Here is an 18573-nt window from a genome sequence, read left to right as displayed (position 1 = left end):
AAGGTTATCGATTTGCTATCAAAAATATATCGATTTTTAGGGAAAATTTATAGAGTTTTTTTATCCGACTGTGTGTGCTACAAATTCGTTATGGATTTTTAAACAAAAAGATCTCGATTTTTTATCAAAAATTTTCGACTAATCATCGGAGTGTTACCAATTTGTAATCGGCGTATTATCGATCTGTTAACAACGACTTGTTTTATTGTATTGTTTTATTAGTTTATACTGCTTCCCATTTAGACGTTTTTCCTTCATACTCTCAAATTGATGAACGTGAACAGTGATGCAACCGCCGATTCGCTACCACTGTGCGCGCTATTTAAAGTTGCTGCTTCTGCAGTCTATAATTTTCACTCAACTCTACATGCTGATGCACGCTCTCAAAATATTTGCCCCCACCAAGAGTGCATTATTAATGGCGATGTTAACATGAAATTGTTCCTTGCTCGCCTGTCAACGCAGTCACTGCTTTTTTTCAACTAATCGCAATGGCTCCTCGGCGCACTTTTGGTGTATGCCCGTAAAGCCAGCGACAATTTCTATTGTCTTATTTGATGCAGTGAATGAGTGAAAATTTTGAGATAAAATGAATAAAGCAATGCGGTAGATTGTCACCAATTTACCTGTTCTTAGCTAATATTTGCTCCAATTAGTAGAGTTTGCATACATATGTATGTATACATAGATAGAAACTAATACCAATGCCGAAATTTGAGCTCTACAATTTGAAGGCGCGAAAAAGTGAGCTTACTCCTTGTGGCATTACACAATTGTCCTGAATATTGTTTTAAAATTTAATGAAGTAATTTTCAAATATTTGATTTTTATATAAAAACGAGAGTTTATTGAGAATTGAATGTATGATAATAAGCTTTATAGGTTGGTTCAGAACTTCTTTCTTTTTGTTCAGCTTAAAGACAGCATAAGGGTAAATAAAACGAACATAATTCAGCGGCCTATGAATAGAAGGTTTAGGGAGTTTTTTTGAGTGAAGGGAACAGTTCTGCATATTCTTTACCTCTTTCAATATATTTTGGAAAGTAGGCTACGTTAAATAATAAATGTAAAATACTTTATTAAAACTAATAGCGAAAGTTGTCAAATGGATTGGAATAATTTACCATTTCCAGAATATATTTGGATAAGTCCAACTATGACGGTTGGTGGTTAGAAGTTCTATTATAAGATTTATAGTGTTTTCTTTAAGGCATGAATGCTGGTTCCCAAATAAAAGAAATCTTTTACTATTTAGAAATTATGGCTGGAAACAATATCGTGATTGCCATGGCGGAAATGGGCTTACTCTTTGCTCAATGACAGCATGTACTTCGTTTTGTGCTCACTCACCATCAAATATATCTTTTAAGGCGATAATATCAATGTCGTCATCATACGCCAGAAATTGGGCGCTCTTATAAAATAAATATTGTTCCAGAGAAGTTAATTTCTGCAGGTACTATAGTTTTCTACAGCATCACCATTAGGGGTCACCCTGTCTGAAGCCCCGTTTCGTTAGGCTAGGAATGGTCTTTCCCTATACCCACCGGGCTGATGGTGTTGCTCAACGTCATTTTGCAACAAATTCATACATAGCAGCATATACGAAGCTCCACCTTGAAAATCGAGAAAGAAATGATGTGTTTAAACTCTTTATTTGAGGTTTTTTCCCAAGATTTGACGAATAGTAAAAACCATGTCGATGATCTTAAGTCCTCGAATCGTGCGCACATCCAATGCACTGTATGCATGCCGTCTGTCTATCATAACAGTGTCGATGCGTGTATTTCAATCGTGGAATGATATATGTAGCTTGATGCATACTTTTATGCTCTCGTACTGGATATGAGCATGTCTCAACTACCGAGGGAGTCGATCAGACTCACTTCTCTATGGCGGAAACTATTTCTTTAACAGCCCAGGCTTTGGCGACCCCAAGTTCCTCATGGATATAGGGGTGGGAGGGCGGTAGGGCCTAGAAGGTTTCATGTGGTCATACCAAATCGTTCGATAGTCGGGCTAGTACTTTAATAGTGCTTGTTACTTGAACGTATCGGATCTGCATCCGGCAAAGGACCATCAACCCAAGGCCTTCGGGGAGTGTGTTTATCGCTAAAGCAACTTGGGGTCACTAGACCCTCGGCTGTGGAAGAAACAGGAATTACCACGGGTAAGTGAGGTTGGAAGTTGGGTTGGAGAAACTATATATTGCCTGGCAACCCCTTGAAAGGGTTGCTCTACAGAACCCATTGAGTAAATTTGGTACTTTAGTCACCTTTTACGACAGGCATACCTGTCGTGGGTATATTCTAAGCCCCTTACCCGCTGAGAGAGTAGAGTAGGGTCCTCAGATATAAACCTTGGTTGAATCCGGCGCTGAGAATACATGTATACATATGTATGTATTTATGTAAATTGTTGTAGGTTCGCGAATAATTTTTCTTTAATTTGCTTAACCATATTGAGCGTAAACTATAACGTAAATATCAGCGCAAGAATAAATAGAATTATTCATTATAAATTGAAGTAAATAAATCAAATTGAAGAATATGCCATAGTGTACATATAGGTATGTATGACGGAAGAAATTGCACAGCTCATTGAATATATGCAATTAAAGACACGCCTTTTACTAAAATAACAAAAACAAGAAAATAAGCACTTAAAATGTTCATATATTTCGACTTCAACCACAAATTCACCCATGAAAAATAAATGTATACGCCTTTTATTTTATTTACATATCAAATACATTTATTTATCAAATATGGGCATAAGCATCGATAAAGATAAAAAAGATGATAAAAAATTTTAAGGACTACCTTTATATAAATGGACCAAAAAATAGAAGGAAATTTTTCCTTTAATACATACCTAGTCTTGTTGAATTTGGCTAAAAACTTTAACAATAGCTCTTGTAAGAATTGGGATTAACTAATTGATTATTTAAAATTTAAACACGCACTCTACCTTTATAATTTTAAATCCCAAAATTTTTTTACAAGAGCTATTGTTAGAGTTTTTTAGTCAAAATTCAACTAGACAATGTCTGTATTAAAGGAAAAATTGCCTTCTATTTTTGGTCCATTTATATAAAGGTAGTCCTTAAAATTTTTGTATCATCTTTTTATTTTCAATTTTTTAGTACTGCCTACAAAAAGGCAATTGCAACTTCGATTAGTAATTTAAGTAATTCCTGAGTAAAAATTCATATATTTATTTGTTTGTTCAAAATAGCAAGATTTAATAGAGTTAGTGGAATTTTCGGTGACAACACTGGAGAAAACAACAGAATTCAACCTCGTTTGTCAGCTACTTAGTTTGCACAGCTGAAAATCGTTGTGAAATTCGAATACGCCTGAAAGTCTTAAAGAATCGTTGTGCAAGTCGCGTACGCCTAAAAGTATGCAAGGAAGTGCATTGAGTTGGGCCTTAACGAGGTGGAATTCTCGCCTGGAACGCCTGCAACACTCAGGAGGTTAGCCATGAATGTATGGCCTAATCTTCTAAAAAGTTCTACTTGTGAGTTACGTAGCTCTAATTTTTTTATCAAGCATTGCACTGTCATCCAGTTTCAAACTATATTTTAGGTTTCAAGTCTCTAGATATCCAGGAAGTTAGTTAAACATCGATTGCAAGATTCCCAATTTAAAACTCGATCCATGCGCCACCTAGCGGAATTATTTTGATCAAATGTTGCATTGTCACCGTGTTCTGACCTACGGCCCAAGTTTCAAGTCTCCAGCTCACCGGCAAGTTACTCAAAAACCGTTTGCAAGATTCCCATCGTTTTTCAGGGATTTGTAGTTATTTCAATTAGTACGTCACCTAGCGGAACTTTGTTTTCTGTAAATTGTATTGTCACCGGGTCTCGAACTTTGTGCTAAATTACCAATATCTATGTAAACGGGAAGTTAGTTAAAAATGGATTGAAAAATTCCCAAATTAAAATTAATTTTCCTAGTATCTCGATTCATGCGCCACCTAGCGGAATTTTTTGGATAAAATATTGCATTGTCACCGGGTTCTGACCTGCGGCTCAAGTTTCGTATCTCCAGCTCACCGGGAAGTTACTCAAAAATCAATTTCAAGTTTTCCCTCGTTTTTCAAAGATATGTAGTTATCTCACTTAGCGCGGCACCAAGCGGAATTTTGTTTTCTGTAAATTGTATTGTCACCGGGTCTCGAACTATGTGCTAAGTTACAGATATATATGTAACCGGGAAGTTTGTTAAAAATGGATTGAAAGATTCCCAATTAAAATTAATTTTCCTAATATCTCGATCCATGCGTCACCTAACGGAATTTTTTTGATAAAATATTGCATTGTCACCGGGTTCTGACTTACGGCTCAAGTTTCGTATCTCCAGCTCACCGGGAAGTTACTCAAAAATCGATTGTAAAATTCTCTGCGTTTTTTCAGGGATTTTCAGGGATTTTCATTTATCGCGATTCGTCTGCCACATGGCGGCATTTTGTTTTCCACGAATTGTAGTGCCATCGACTCGCAAACTATGTGCTAAGTTCAAGTCTCTGGATCATCGACAAGTTAGTTAAAAGTCGATCGCAAAATTTCCATTTTAAAATAAATTTTCTGTATATATCGATCCGTGCGCCACCTAGCGGATTTTTTTCTCTTGCATTGTAATGTCTCCCAGATCTGAACTATGTTCTAAATACCAAGTGTCTAGCTCAATGGGAACTTACCGAAAAAGACTTTTCCGTGGGTCAAAAATTCGTATGCGAATGAGGGGACAAACATGAAAGCGACTTAATATAAAGGTATAATATAATATAAAAAATTAATAAATGAAAAAATACGCAAAATAAGGCAACAAAAACAAAACCAAATATATCTGCACAAATAATTTTTTATCGCATTATGACACATCCAAAAGAAATAAAAGAAGTTATCGGAAACAAATGGGTGGCGCTTTGGTTGAAAAGATATATGTAAGTGTGAAGGTATGTTAACATGAAAACTAAACACTCGCACCTCAAAACTACATGCATGCCGGTAGTGGATCTAGGATTGTTCCGGGGGGTTTTTACTTCATTATTTTATGTCGTCTATTTGATTGTAACATAATGTTGGCAGGGTATATTTATTTTGATTTTTACCGATTGCCAAAAAGGCAAAACGTTCTCCTGAAAAAAATTTCGATTATACAACAAGTAAGGAAGTTTAAGTTCGGGTGAAACCGCACATTACATACCCAGTTGTACACTTGAAATGCTGTTGTTGTTTGTCTTGTGTGCTTAATAGTGTTACCAGGCTGCGCAATAATACATATACATATGGTTCTATTCTGGACTAATTTTTCTTCGATTTATGGCTCCCGAAACATAGAAAATTGCTTAGTCATAAAAGGGGCGGTGCCTCGCCAACTTTTTTAAATTTGAAGTTTTTCCTATTTATTGTTATAAATGCACTTGGGAAATGAAATACCATTGATATAAAGACCTTTTATGCAAAGATATAGCTTATTTTATTCGTCCACGACACTTTTAAAAATCTTTTATATAAAAGTGGGCGTGATCCTAAACCGAGTTCGTTAATTTTTCTTCAAATAATTCCTTATAGTAAAGGCAACCTCTCTGCCGAATTTTGTTACGATATGTTTAACGATTTTTGATTTATGATTAATTATATTTGTAAAATTTATTTTATCACAAGTGAGTGGTGCCGCGCCCATTTAAAAAAAATTTTTCAAATTTTTATCAAGAGGCTCAATATCATACGTCACGTCCACGAGTCAAATTTCAACATTCTAGGTGTATTATTTACTAAATAATCAGGTTTTTTGTGTTTTCCAAAATGTTATATATGTATATAATATATGGGCGTGGTTATCATCCGATTTCGCTCATTTTCAATACCAATCTATTCTGGGTCCAGATAAGCCCGTGTACCAAATTTGGTGAAGGTATCTCAATATTTACTCAAGTTATCGTTTTAGCGGGCAGACGGATGGATGGACGGACGGACGGACATGGCTCAATAAAATTTTTTTTCGATATTGATGATTTTGATGTATGAAAGTCTATATCTATCTCGATTCCTTTATACCTTTAAAAGCAACCGTTATCCAATCAAAGTTATAATACCCTGTACAAGTATAGCTGGGTATAAAAATAAAGTCGAAGAAACAAATTGCAAAGCAACTTAACTTAAATAGATGCAACGTTGATACTGAGAGCGTTGTTGTTGTTGTTGTTGTGGCAATGTTTCGCCCCACCTAATAGCGGCGACCGATCACAAATTGTCATCAATATCCTCTAACGGGAGTCCAAGGAAACTTGCTGTTTCGACAGAGGTGGACCATAATGAAAGAGGTGTTAGAGGCGTTGGTTCCACATTACATTTAAAGAGATGGTTGGTGTCATGTGGGGACACATTGCAAGCGGGCATACATTTTGTATGTCGGGGTTGATTCTGGATATGTAAAAGTTTAACCTGTTAGAGTATCCATAGCGAAGTTGAGCGAGAGTGACTACCGTTTCCCTGGGGAGTATACGTTCCTCTTCGGCAGGTTTTGGGTACTGTTCCCTGAGTACTGGATTCACCGGGTCTGACGCCTGTTTGTGGAGTTCACCAAGGACCTGCTTGTGTTTTTTTGCTTCATACGGCTGAGTTCTCAGGTGCCGTATTTCCTCAAAATGTTTACGGACATGACTCCTTAAGTCCCTAGGTGGTGCTGGCTCATCAATCAGATGTCTGTTGGGATGCCCAGGTTTCTGGGTATTCAGCAGGAACTGTTTGGTTAGCATTTCATTTCTCTCCCTGATGGGGAGTATTCTCGCCTCATTATGTAGATGGTGTTCTGGGGACATAAGAAGACAGCCCGTGGCGGTTCTGAACGCATAATTTTGGCAGGCCTGTAGCTTCTTCCAGTGGGTAGTTTAAACTGAGAGCGTCGAAGATCATTATAGAATCGCATTATATATTCCATTCCTTGATGCATTCATAACTCATATCAAGAACCGTTACATGAAACGCCAAACAATTTTCGAAAATTTCGGCGTTTTGTTCCCCAAAAATGAATACAACTCTGAAAAATGCAATAACCTGCGTGAGTTTTATGAACGTGTTGTGAATTGTTCCAAAACTTAGTTTGCAATGGAAGTCAAAATGTGGAGAAGGCGAGCCGATGGTCAGAAATTTAAAAACGTGTTTGATGCACTTGAGGTGGGTACAATTTTGATGATTACCTACAAAATTTGTATGCTATATTTCTTACTTATCTTATTTTTTCAGATGATGAATCCAAAATCTTTCTAACATGTAAATAAGATATTGCGCATATTAGCCGTTCTACCAGTTTGCACAGCAACACAAGAACGCACATTGAACCGGAAAACCCCCCTAAATACGCCACTGATGCATACATACATATGTACGTATGTACATGCAAGGAGTGTTAATGTGTAAATATTACCCAAGTTTGATATCATTGCTGAATTGCTTGCAAACGTACAATGAAAGTATTTTAATATTATTTAACATTGCTGAGGTTGCACATATACACACGTACATGCATAGCTGTGCTATGAGCTATAATTTGTACCCAGTAGGGACTCTTATAATCAGCTCAAACTAACTGCAAATAACCTTTCACAACGTTACAGCGAAAATCTGTCTAACTGACCAGGTGTGAGAGCCTGTGCCACTGAGTGCACTTTTTTTCCTGCATAAAGTCGGAGAGCGCATTGTAGATTGAGCTTATCCAGAACTTTTTCTGAAGATGACCAGACAAGGAGGCAGACAAGTGGTTTGGTTCATATTTTATGCTGGAACCAGTTACTAGAAGTGACCACATATAGCGCTGTAGCGAATTCGATTACTCTCAGTCCATTCAGAGATGTTGCATCGTCTAGGCTAAGTCATCCGACAAAATACCCAGTTCTTGCCCACCCTGGAACATGATTTTGATGTCATAATGTATCATAATATATCCCAGAGACAATAATTCAAATAGCTGTGTAGCGCAACCTTCTGAAGGAGAAGCTAGCGGAATTTATAGCTCCTCCAACCCAATGTTCAACCTGACTCACCCGGGGCGAGTCCTCTATCTTTAGCTGGCGAGTCTCTTTCCTCCTCGCGTTCCTCATGGAACCAAGTTTTGGGGGCGGGATGACATAGAAGGTTTTATGTGGTCATATTAATGGCGCTTGTTACTGGATCGTACTAGATATATATCCAGCCAAGGAGCATAAACATCAAAATTTCGGGGAGTGTCTTTTTATACCTTTCATGAACATGAAATGGTATATCAACTTTGGTCCGATGTTTGTAACGTTGAGAAATATAAAAGATAGACTCACCATTAAGTATACCGAATTGATCAGGGCGACGAACTGAGTTGATATAGCCATGACCGTATGTCCGTCCGTCTGTCTGTTTGAACGCAAACTAGTCCCTCAAATTTTGAGATAAATAAATAAAAATAAATGTAAGGCGCGATAACCTCCGAAGAGATCTAAGGCCGAGCTTCTCTTCCAATTTGCGTCGTGCTCCTCTTGATTTTTCCCTACAAATTGGCCGGACGGGACCTACATGTTTTATGCCGACTCCGAACGGCATCTGCAAGGCAGATGAGTTTTCACTGAGAGCTTTTCATGGCAGAAATACACCCGGAGCGCTTGCCAAACACTGCCGAGGGGCGACCCCGCTTAGAAAAATTTTCTTCTAATTGAAAAATCTTATTTCTAAAATTTTGATGTTGCTTTGCCCGGGAGTTGAACCCAGGGCATACGGTGTGATAGGCGGAGCACGCTACCATCACACCACGGTGGCCGCCCAAATTTTGAGATATCTCAATGAAATTTGGCACAAGGATGTACTTTTGTATTATATTAGACATTTGTCGGATCCGGTAGTTACGGACCACTATAACATATATCTCCCATACAACCGATCGTTCAGATAACACGATTTTGGTCATTCCTGCCGCAATTTAGAAGTATAAACGTGAAACTCGGTGATATATATTCTAATATATCATAGAAGATATCCTTAAAAAATGGATTTATGTTTGTATTATATTAGACATTTGTCGGATCCGGTAGGATAGGATCACTATAACATATATCTCCCATACAACCGATCGTTCATATAAAACAATTTTGGTCATTCCTGCCGCAATTTAGGAAGTAGAAACGTGAAACTCGGTGATATATATTCTAATATATCACAGAATATATCCTGAAAAAATCACTTTGACCGGAGCTATATATAGTATATATCCCATACAACCGATCGTTCAGATAGTAAGATTTTTGGCCATTTCTCATTTAATTTAGAAAGTAGAAACGTGAAACTCGGTGATATATATTTTATTATATCATAGAAGGTTTTTTGAAAAAAGCGTTTTGATCGGAGCTATATATAGTATATATCCCATACAACCGATCGTTCAGATAGTAAGATTTTTGGCAATTTCTCCCTTAATTTCCAATATAAAAACGTTAAACTTGGTGATATCTATTCTAATATATCATAGAAGATTTCATGAAAAAATCATTTCGATCGGAGCTATTTATATAATATATATTCCATACAACTGATCGTTCAGATAAGGGAGTTTTTTGCCATTTTATATTTTATATTTATTTTAAAAATCGTTTAGGTATGTACATCTGTTCACTATATATTTCTTATTTTATACATCTGTTTATTTGGAGATTATGAACGGGATAAGATTATTGTTCAGCCCCATTCATGAAAGGTATGAAGTCTTCGGCACAGCCGAAGACAGTCCCGTCGTTACTTGTTTTGTTTTATTTGTGACAACAATAAGGACTTCCCAGGGACAAACTGCTTTTCTCGCAGTGTAAGTGTCCCTGTATTCTTCTTCTCCCACCTTTTCGGAAACGGTTACTTTTTCGTAAAAGATACTTTTATTTGCAAACTGTTAACTTTTCAAGACAGGTTAATTTTTTGTACCGGGTACATTTTCGGAACCCGGTACTTCCTCCAACTGATTATTGTTACAATATGGAACTTTTTTTTGTTTTTGTTTTACTTATCAGAAACGGGTAATTTTTTTTGACCTGTTTAGCACTTTTGAACCGTGTAATTTATTTTATCAGAAGCGTTTGCTTTTTTAGAATTGGGTACTTTTTGAGAGCCAAATTATATTTTCTAAACTAATTAATTTTTTAGAACAGACTAATTTGCCTACTTTTTCAAACCAGTTTTTTTAAAAAAACCGGTACTTTTTTCAGAACGGGATACTTTGTCGGGAGCTGTTACTTTTTCAGAACGGGATACATTTTCACTTTCTTTACAGGGATACATTTTCAGGACTGATTACTCATTCATAATGAGTTACCTTTTCAGGACCGGTTACTTTTCAGCACCAGTAATTTTTCACTTTTTCTTAACTGTTTATTTCCTTACAACCGGTTTCTTTTTTAGAACTGTTTAGTACTTTTGAACTGTGTGATTTGTCAGAACCGTTAGCCTTTTCAGAATTGTGTACTTTTTGAGAGCCAAATTCTGGTTTTCTAAACCAGTTAAATTTTTAGAACCAGTCCATTTTTTAGAGTATTTTGCCTACTTTTTCAAACCAGTTGTTTTAAAAAACCGGTGAATTTTTCATAACGGCAAACTTTATCGCAAATTGTTACTTTTTCAGAACGGGATACAATTTCAGGACTGATTACTTTTCGGCACTAGTAATTTTTCCCACTTCGTTTTGTAGCGTCGTTGCGTCAAGTTCGTTTTACCTACGCACATGGTTCTGGTATTAGTGTATTACCTGTGTGTTGGTGGCGCAACTGTACAGCAATCTGAAGACATCAAACTTCTATTAAAGGAACCAAACTAGACATCTGAAAGATTTCATAAAATAAGAATTAGTTATGGCGTTATAGCTTATAAGTAAGCCGGGCCAGGTAGTCTTTCATTCAAATAAATTAATGGAAGCAACTTAAAACTACAAACAAACATAGTAATTTTTCATTATCGCTAAAGCTTTAAGGGCCGGTTTTTTTTTTTCTGAACTGTTAATTTGCTTGCACCCGGGTACTTTTTCTTACTTTTTCAGCACCGGTTGTTGTGTTCAAAACCGGGTACTTTTTCAGCGCTAGTTGTTCTTTCGAAAAAATCTTGACAAAATTTTGAAAACCGGGTACTTTTTGGAACCACGTACTTCTGCGCCGAGTAGTTTTACAAGACCCGGCAAGAATCGGCTCCTTTTTCAAAACCAGTTACTATTTCTGGACCGATCACATTTTTGAAACCAAAACTTTTTTGGAGCCAGGTACTATTGGTGACATAAAATATCAACCAGTTCTTAAAAACATATTTGTTAAATATGAGATCAATCCAGTTGCCAGAAAGTTCTTTGAGACCTTTCAAGAGCACTCGGTGTTGCAAAGACAACCCTGCAATATATAATAGGAAGCCTGCACAAAGTAGTCCTATTAGACCCTGAATAGAGTAGTCTGCGTTTGATCTCTTTTCTTTTATGTGCAAATGATCCCCTCTATTCCCTTTTGTGTGCAGTTGGGCATAGGCAGTTAAAAATTTTTTGTAGGCAGTTTTAAGAAACAATAAAAAACGGCAACAAATGGTAAACGAATTTTCCGAGACTAAAATACTGATATTAGCTATTCCATTATCGTAGTAATCGTCGCATTATACCAATAAGTATATAAAATAGAGACTCAAACCGATCTGTCTGACAGTACCCGTAGGGATGTAAAAATAACCATTCCGACATTACACGTTAAGACAATAATAAGATAAATTTGATCTCTCTATGGGTCATGATCAAACAAATAAGAACTCCAACCCATATAAAGGAACCAAAACTGGCTATATAGTTGCATACTCCTTTCTTTCCGACCCATCCCAGATCTATACTAGACCTAGACTAGAACGAAATTAGTTTATTTTCAGCATTTAATAGCTTTATTGATTGACGAGCATTCTGCACACTATCTGGTTGACTGCTTCGTTGACATCATAGTATGTTATGTGAAATGTATCTGTAATACATTGACAGTTTTGCAATTTTCTATGTATTTATGTAAGTATGTGTATATATGTATGTTTGCAGACATATGCTACTGATTAGTTCATTCAGTTACAAAATGTATGCCAGCTAGACATTTGTATAGTCAATGCTTCAGTTCCTGTTGCACGATTGTCGCATGTAACAGTTAACACATGGACAACTGTTAAAAGTATAGCGGAATAAAAAATTAACTATACTTGAATAATAATAAAAGGAGAAAGCAAATAAAAAGCTATTGATTTGTGAGTGCAAAGCAAAAACATATTGCGATAAAAGGGGCTAATTGATTGCCTGTAACAGCTGACAAAGAAAAAGTGAATTTCAATCAATTTATTAAGAAGTGAGTAGGGCTACAAATAAGGATGCAAATAAAAAGTGTTGTCACATTATCTTATGCAAATTTCGATTCTGTTGGTGCTTACGTATAAAGAATAAAAAATTGCGCAAAATAATAAATTAACTATTTTCTACTATTTTTGTTATTGGCTAAATCTCAACGCAAAGAGCTAAAAGTTCCAGTGCAAAAAGCTCTAAATTAATTTTACTTACTTAGCATTGCCAGCATTACCAATATTTACTTACTTGGGCGTGTTACTAAATATAACGGTAAAGCCTCGTATATACCGTTGTCAAATATTGACCTTTGTAATGAAGCACAAAAAAAAGGAAGAGAGAAACCAGCAAAAAGGTGCAACTAAAGCAAATAAAGTTCTTGCTGACCATAAGCAAAACACTTTTCTTGCGTATATGCGTGTATGCGTGCGTATTTCAATGTGTGTGTGAATGCGTTTATAGTCGTAAGCGCCTATTCACAATGGTATTGTTTATCACTTGCCTTTGTGTTTTTGTGCCGTTGTGTATATCTTGGGAATGTCAACACAAATCATGTTTTAATTTGTTGTGTTACTCATACGTCATGCTGTACATATTGGCATTTGTTTTGTTGTTACACCTTTTTGTGTTTTACTTTTTTTTATCTCTTTTCCTTTTTATAAACACTCTATACCTTCTCAATTCTTTGTTTATCGTCAGTGCTTTGTTTGTATTTTATTTCGTTTTCTTCAACTTTGTTGATTTTGCAATTGCTTGTCATCTGCAATCGTTTAAATATCCTTGCATATCCTGTTATTGTTTGTACTGATTTCTTTATTTTTTTTTTTTTTGCCAGTATTATTCCTTGTACACTTTCGTTAGTATACTGATTTCTGCTTAACTTGCAATTTATGGTGAGTCGATGTTGTCGCCTAAAACGTGATCCATTCGCTTTATTTCACTTTATGGACAACGTTGCTTTCATAAAGGTGGATCAATACTTTTTTATTATTTGTAGGCCAGGTTAGGTTTGACTGGCCGGTCAATAAAGACCTGACATAAACTGAATTTTTTACAACAGAGTACTGTGCCTAATTTTTCAAATCAGTTTTTTTAATAAACCGGTAATTATTTCAGAACGGGATACATTTTCAGGACTGATTACTTTTTCAAAAACGGTTACATTTTCAGGACCGGTTACTTTTCAGCACAAGTAATTTTTCATTATCGTTAAACCTTTTTGGACCGGTTACTTTTTCTAAACTGTTTATTTCCTTACGACAGGATACTTTTTTAATTTTTCAGCACCAGTTGTTCTTTCAAAACCGATAACATTTTTAGAACCGGGTACTTTTTTGAAACCGCGTACTACTGAACCGCGGATCCGGCTCCTTTTTCGAAACCGGTTATTATTTCTGGACCGATCACATTTTTGAAACCAAAACACCATTCACTGGCTAATCTTCCTGTCATATCCGTAACACTTTCCATTCCAAGCACTAATTTCTCTCTTTTTTCTATCAACCCTCCTCTCCCACTGCCTTTCCGGTCTAAACTCATTTTCATTCGAATCCTACTTTCTTCATCTTTTTTCTTCTCTTCTTCCAGCCCTCTCCTTGACAGCTTTCAAATCACATTTTCATTTGAATCGAGTTACAAAATAAGGCCCCAAGACTGGTTACTTTTTCAGACTCGGCTACTTTTTCGAAACTGGTTATTAATCTCTGATCGATAATATTTTAGAGCCGCGGCATTTCTTCGAAGGGGGTACCTTCGAAACTTGTAATCTATTTGAGACGCGTACTTTTGAAGCGGCTATTTTCTTTAAGCTGTGTTCATTTAATTTGGTTTATTATTTCAAGCGGAGTACTCTTTTGGGCCGCGTATATTTAAAGCGAGTATTTTTTGAAAACCTGGTAGTTTTAGCACGGTAATTTTTCGAAACCAAAATGCCATGGAATAGAAACCGTTGTTATATTCTGCTTGTAACTGCTTCAAAAATCTGATTTCTTGATTGTTTAGACCACTTATAGTACAGCTGACTGTCTAGTTCTAGCTTGTTGACTTATAGCATTTTGGCATGTAGATAGCTTGTCGCAATTTTCGATCGTATGCCTCACCATACCATTTGGCCTAACTCTTAAAACTGATTCTGCCTCCTCGTCTTTCAGTTCTTCCTCATGCTTATGTTTGGTTTTTTCTATCATTTCTCTTTTACCTCAATCTCCGCTTTCATCTCCATTGTATCTACCTCTGCTTCTCCCTGTAACCCTATAAGTTCATATATCTCAACATATACTACTACTCCTATCTTTACCCATCTTGAAATGTCGCCGGGTGACTTAGGCTATTTTTCGTTACAAATTATGTCGCAGAGTGATTTGGAAATTACTAAGCGAACTTTTTAGTTCAAGCTGATACTGCGAACCGGGTTTGGATGCCAGTAGGGACTTTGGAAACTTCCAGTCTACCTCTAGATATAGGATAGCCTGATATCTCCACCTGCGCTATTGCATGGCGGACTATGAGCTGGGGATATCTAGCCATTTCACGCTTAACTGCATATCTTATGAAATGATGCGGCATATATTTCAAGAATAAATTTTTGCCTTATCAAGTAGGATGACATTTCCTAACTGTGATAGTCGTTATATTTACAAACCAGTATAGGCTTTAGTTAATGTGGCATACCAACTAACCCTAAAAGTGTTCTATTGAGCGGTTTCCAACTACTTAGTTGGGGCAGCGCCCACATGGCCTTTTAGCTTATATATTGATATTTCATCCTAATAAAAATATATTCATGCATACATACGTACTTTTATATCTCCTTTGCAAACAGCAAATATTTAGAAATCCATCTACATAAATAAATTTATCTGCATTACGCAGTAGCATAGATAGCCGTTATAAAAGCTATCGCAATCATAATCAGTAATGTCATTGTCGACCTGCCAGTGATGTGTGAAATTTTGTCTTGTCGTCCCTACAACTCTGTGTCTATTTGTTAACCGTCATACGCTCTTGTCATAATTTACTTCGCTATTCGGCAAATTATTTACTGTTTTCCCTTTGGTGTTTCTTGCATATTTTACTCACGTTCTCTCCAATCAATCTTTATTACTAAGAATCTTTATTACTAAGTATTGTGTTGTTAAAGTAACGATTTATTCAGACCTGTTAAATAGTGACTACTAATGGTAATGATTAGCCGTTCAATTGATTATTTTCTTTAACTTTTCTTTAACTTTTTCTTGACATTATTTTCTATTTTTAATGATTACTTTCCAATTAATTTAAGAAAATAATCAACAAAAAAATCATGATTTTTTCCGATTATTGAATAAAATCAAAAAAAAATCAAAAATAGTCAAAAGTAATCAAAAATACTTTTTTGATTGCTTTTGATTATTTTTGATTTGTTTGATTTTTTTTTCTTGATTTTTTTTTTTTTTTTGATTACTTTTGATTATTTTTCCGCTTTGTTGAAAGAAAAGTTCTTGTTTGTTGCATGCACGGAATAATTTCTACATACAAGTACATTTTAGGATGCAATATTAAATTGTAACCGCTTATCGAGGCAAATATATACGTGCAACATATAGGGCGAATGTTATATCAGCGTTAATCTAAACATATTCTCCGGTAAGTATATATGGGGTATTCCATCCCATTTCGACCAATTTTGAACCCGAGCCCTTTAGAATTGGCTGAAAGTTTTTCTTCTTTTTCTAGCTTAAGAAAGACGTTTTTCAGAATTTTTTCAAATTTTTTCATCCAACTCAAAAAAAGTTATGAATTTTTAAAAAAAAAAACACCGTTTTTGTTTTCAAAATGCTATAACTTTTTCAAAAATTGACCGTTTGGGATCTTTTTTTTTTAAATTCTTTTCTAAATGTACTTTTCGGAAAAAATACAAAAAAAATTTTTTTTTTTGTAATTTTTCAGTTTTTCGAATTTCGCCATTTTTTTTCAGAAAAAACCGTAATCAATTCTGCAATCATCCCCACTAATACCGGAGTGGGCCGATAATTTTTTATTTTTTTTTAATTAATTTAAAAAAAAAACTTTAAAAATTTATTTGTATCTTTTCCAAAAAGTACATTTAAAAACAATTAAAAAAAAAGATCCCAAACGGTCAATTTTTGAAAAAGTTATAGCATTTTGAAAAAAACAACGTTATTTTTTACAAATTCATAACTTATTTTGAGTTGGACGCCGTTTTTGTTTTGTAGCGTGCTCTGCCTACCACATTGTATTTTCTGGGTTCGCACCCCGGGCAAAGCAACATCAAAATTTTAGAAATAAGGTTTTTTAATTAGAAGAAAATTTTTCTAAGCGGGGTCGCCCCTCGGCAGTGTTTGGCGAGCTCTCAGGGTGTATTTCTGCCATGAAAAGCTCTAAGTGAAAACTCATCTGCCTTGCAGATGCCGTTCGGAGTCGGCATAAAACATGTAGGTCCCGTCCGGCCAATTTGTAGGGAAATTCAGGAGGAGCACGACGCAAATTGGAAGAGAAGCTCGGCCTTAGATCTCTTCGGAGGTTATTGGTCCTTACATTTATTTTTTATTTTTTTTTTTTCATCGCCAGTGTGGGGCAATGTTCTCCAACAAAAGGTGGACTGAAAAATTTGGCACACAATGAGCTGTATAGCTATCTGGGTGATTCATATACTAGCATGGACATTTGGAAAACACGAAGTGCGTTGGAAGAAACCGCAAAACTCTTCAACACGCCTTTAGCTTCTTCTGCTCCTGTTGAGCGACTATTTTCTTTTGCAGGAACTATAAATCCTCCAAGGCGTCAGTCTTTGTCTGTCGTTTCATTGGAAACCTTAACTTTATTGAAAGCAAATGCAAATTTGTTATAATGGCCAAAACAACTTTTAGATAATGAATGTACATAAATACCTCTTATTTTACTTTCTTTTAAGTTTGGATTTCCATCGAAATATCGTTATTTTTGGCAATGTTAATTTAACGAAACAATTTTTAATTGATGCAAATAATTATAAATTTGATACACATTTCATAACATCATTACTTCCTTGTAAAACATCAACTTGTGCAATTTTTATGTTTACAAAAACAAATATGTATAAAATTAATAAAAAATTATATGAAATTACTAAGGCTTACACTTTCTAACTGTACCATTGAGCATGTACATTAGATTAGGACGAAACCTCACTTTTCTGTAATTTCCGTTGTTAATGCTAAAAATATGGCTCACCATGCAAAACTTAAGATATGTTAATAAATTTATCTGGGATATAACAACCTTTAGTTAGACAACTAATCATGATGATGGATGACAACTTAGAGGATTGTACCGTGGGTACATGCTTGCCACATATGTATGCCAACATCCAAACTGTCCTCCCATATATGTATATATTTTTTTTTGTAAACTACCTTTAGTTTGCTCAAATATCTTTACGCAATTATTTTTGTGTTCAGGTGTGTATGCACGTGCATATGGGCAACACTACCTTCATGCAAATTTAGTTTTTTTTGTCTTTAAACTTCACGAGTTGAGTTCGATCGTTTTCTGTAGAACTTTTATTAGAGTCTGTGAATACCATTATAAGTAGAGAAATCTAAAAATTTAGTGTATATTAAACACATCTTCTAATATCGTAGAGTTCATTTTTTGAACATATGTTTTACGATGTCACTTTGCCCATATGATTTTAAGCTGCACGCTTAGCTCTCAACCATTTCCGTAAGAAACCCATCTGTCTTTTCCTTCGGAACCAGCATGCAGAGAACATCACATCCAGTAAGTCTTATTTAATGTCGATCGAATTTGTAATATGAAATTAACTTTGTGAGTGTAGAGTTATCTACTTTCATCGCGGTTCGGCATAGTTTAATTGAAGAAGAAAAAAAAAAGAAACCATCCTGCACTATACCCGTAAAAGCAGCCACCTTTCCCTAGGAATTATTCACTGAGTGGTAAGTTTTTTTCAATAACAATTTCCAAAGTTCAGTGAGATTACTAGTGGGGACTCTATTTTAATTAAATTGTTTCCAATAGTTATTGTGAAGTGCGAACAAATAAAATCCTTCTAATTGTGAAATACCTACAACATCCCTGCGTTTTGGTTATCCAAAGTAAGGAAAAGGCCAAGTCTTCAGCCAAAACCATATTATTTCACAGCCATCAAGACTCCATAAGCGGTACTAGATAAGTGGACAGCGAAAAGAAAAAAACTCCGAAAATCCACGCTAAA

General features: G+C 35.5%; 1 protein-coding gene across 1 annotated transcript in view; it reads left to right on the top strand.

Annotated features, from left to right (window-relative positions):
- Positions 1-12144: 12144 nt before the first annotated feature.
- LOC137245304 (calcyphosin-like protein) overlaps positions 12145-18573 on the top strand; it is a 33522-nt gene continuing 27093 nt past the window's right edge. The window contains exon 1 of the mRNA XM_067775731.1: positions 12145-12366. The gene's annotated coding sequence lies outside the window, so the exon portion shown is untranslated. The remainder of the gene's footprint in view (positions 12367-18573) is intronic.

Source organism: Eurosta solidaginis, chromosome 1 (genome assembly GCF_040869045.1).
Source record: "Eurosta solidaginis isolate ZX-2024a chromosome 1, ASM4086904v1, whole genome shotgun sequence".
In the NCBI taxonomy this organism is placed as follows: Eukaryota; Metazoa; Arthropoda; class Insecta; order Diptera; family Tephritidae; genus Eurosta; species Eurosta solidaginis.
The sequence above is the reverse complement of the archived record's forward strand: the minus strand, read 5'-3'. Positions and strand labels throughout refer to the sequence as shown.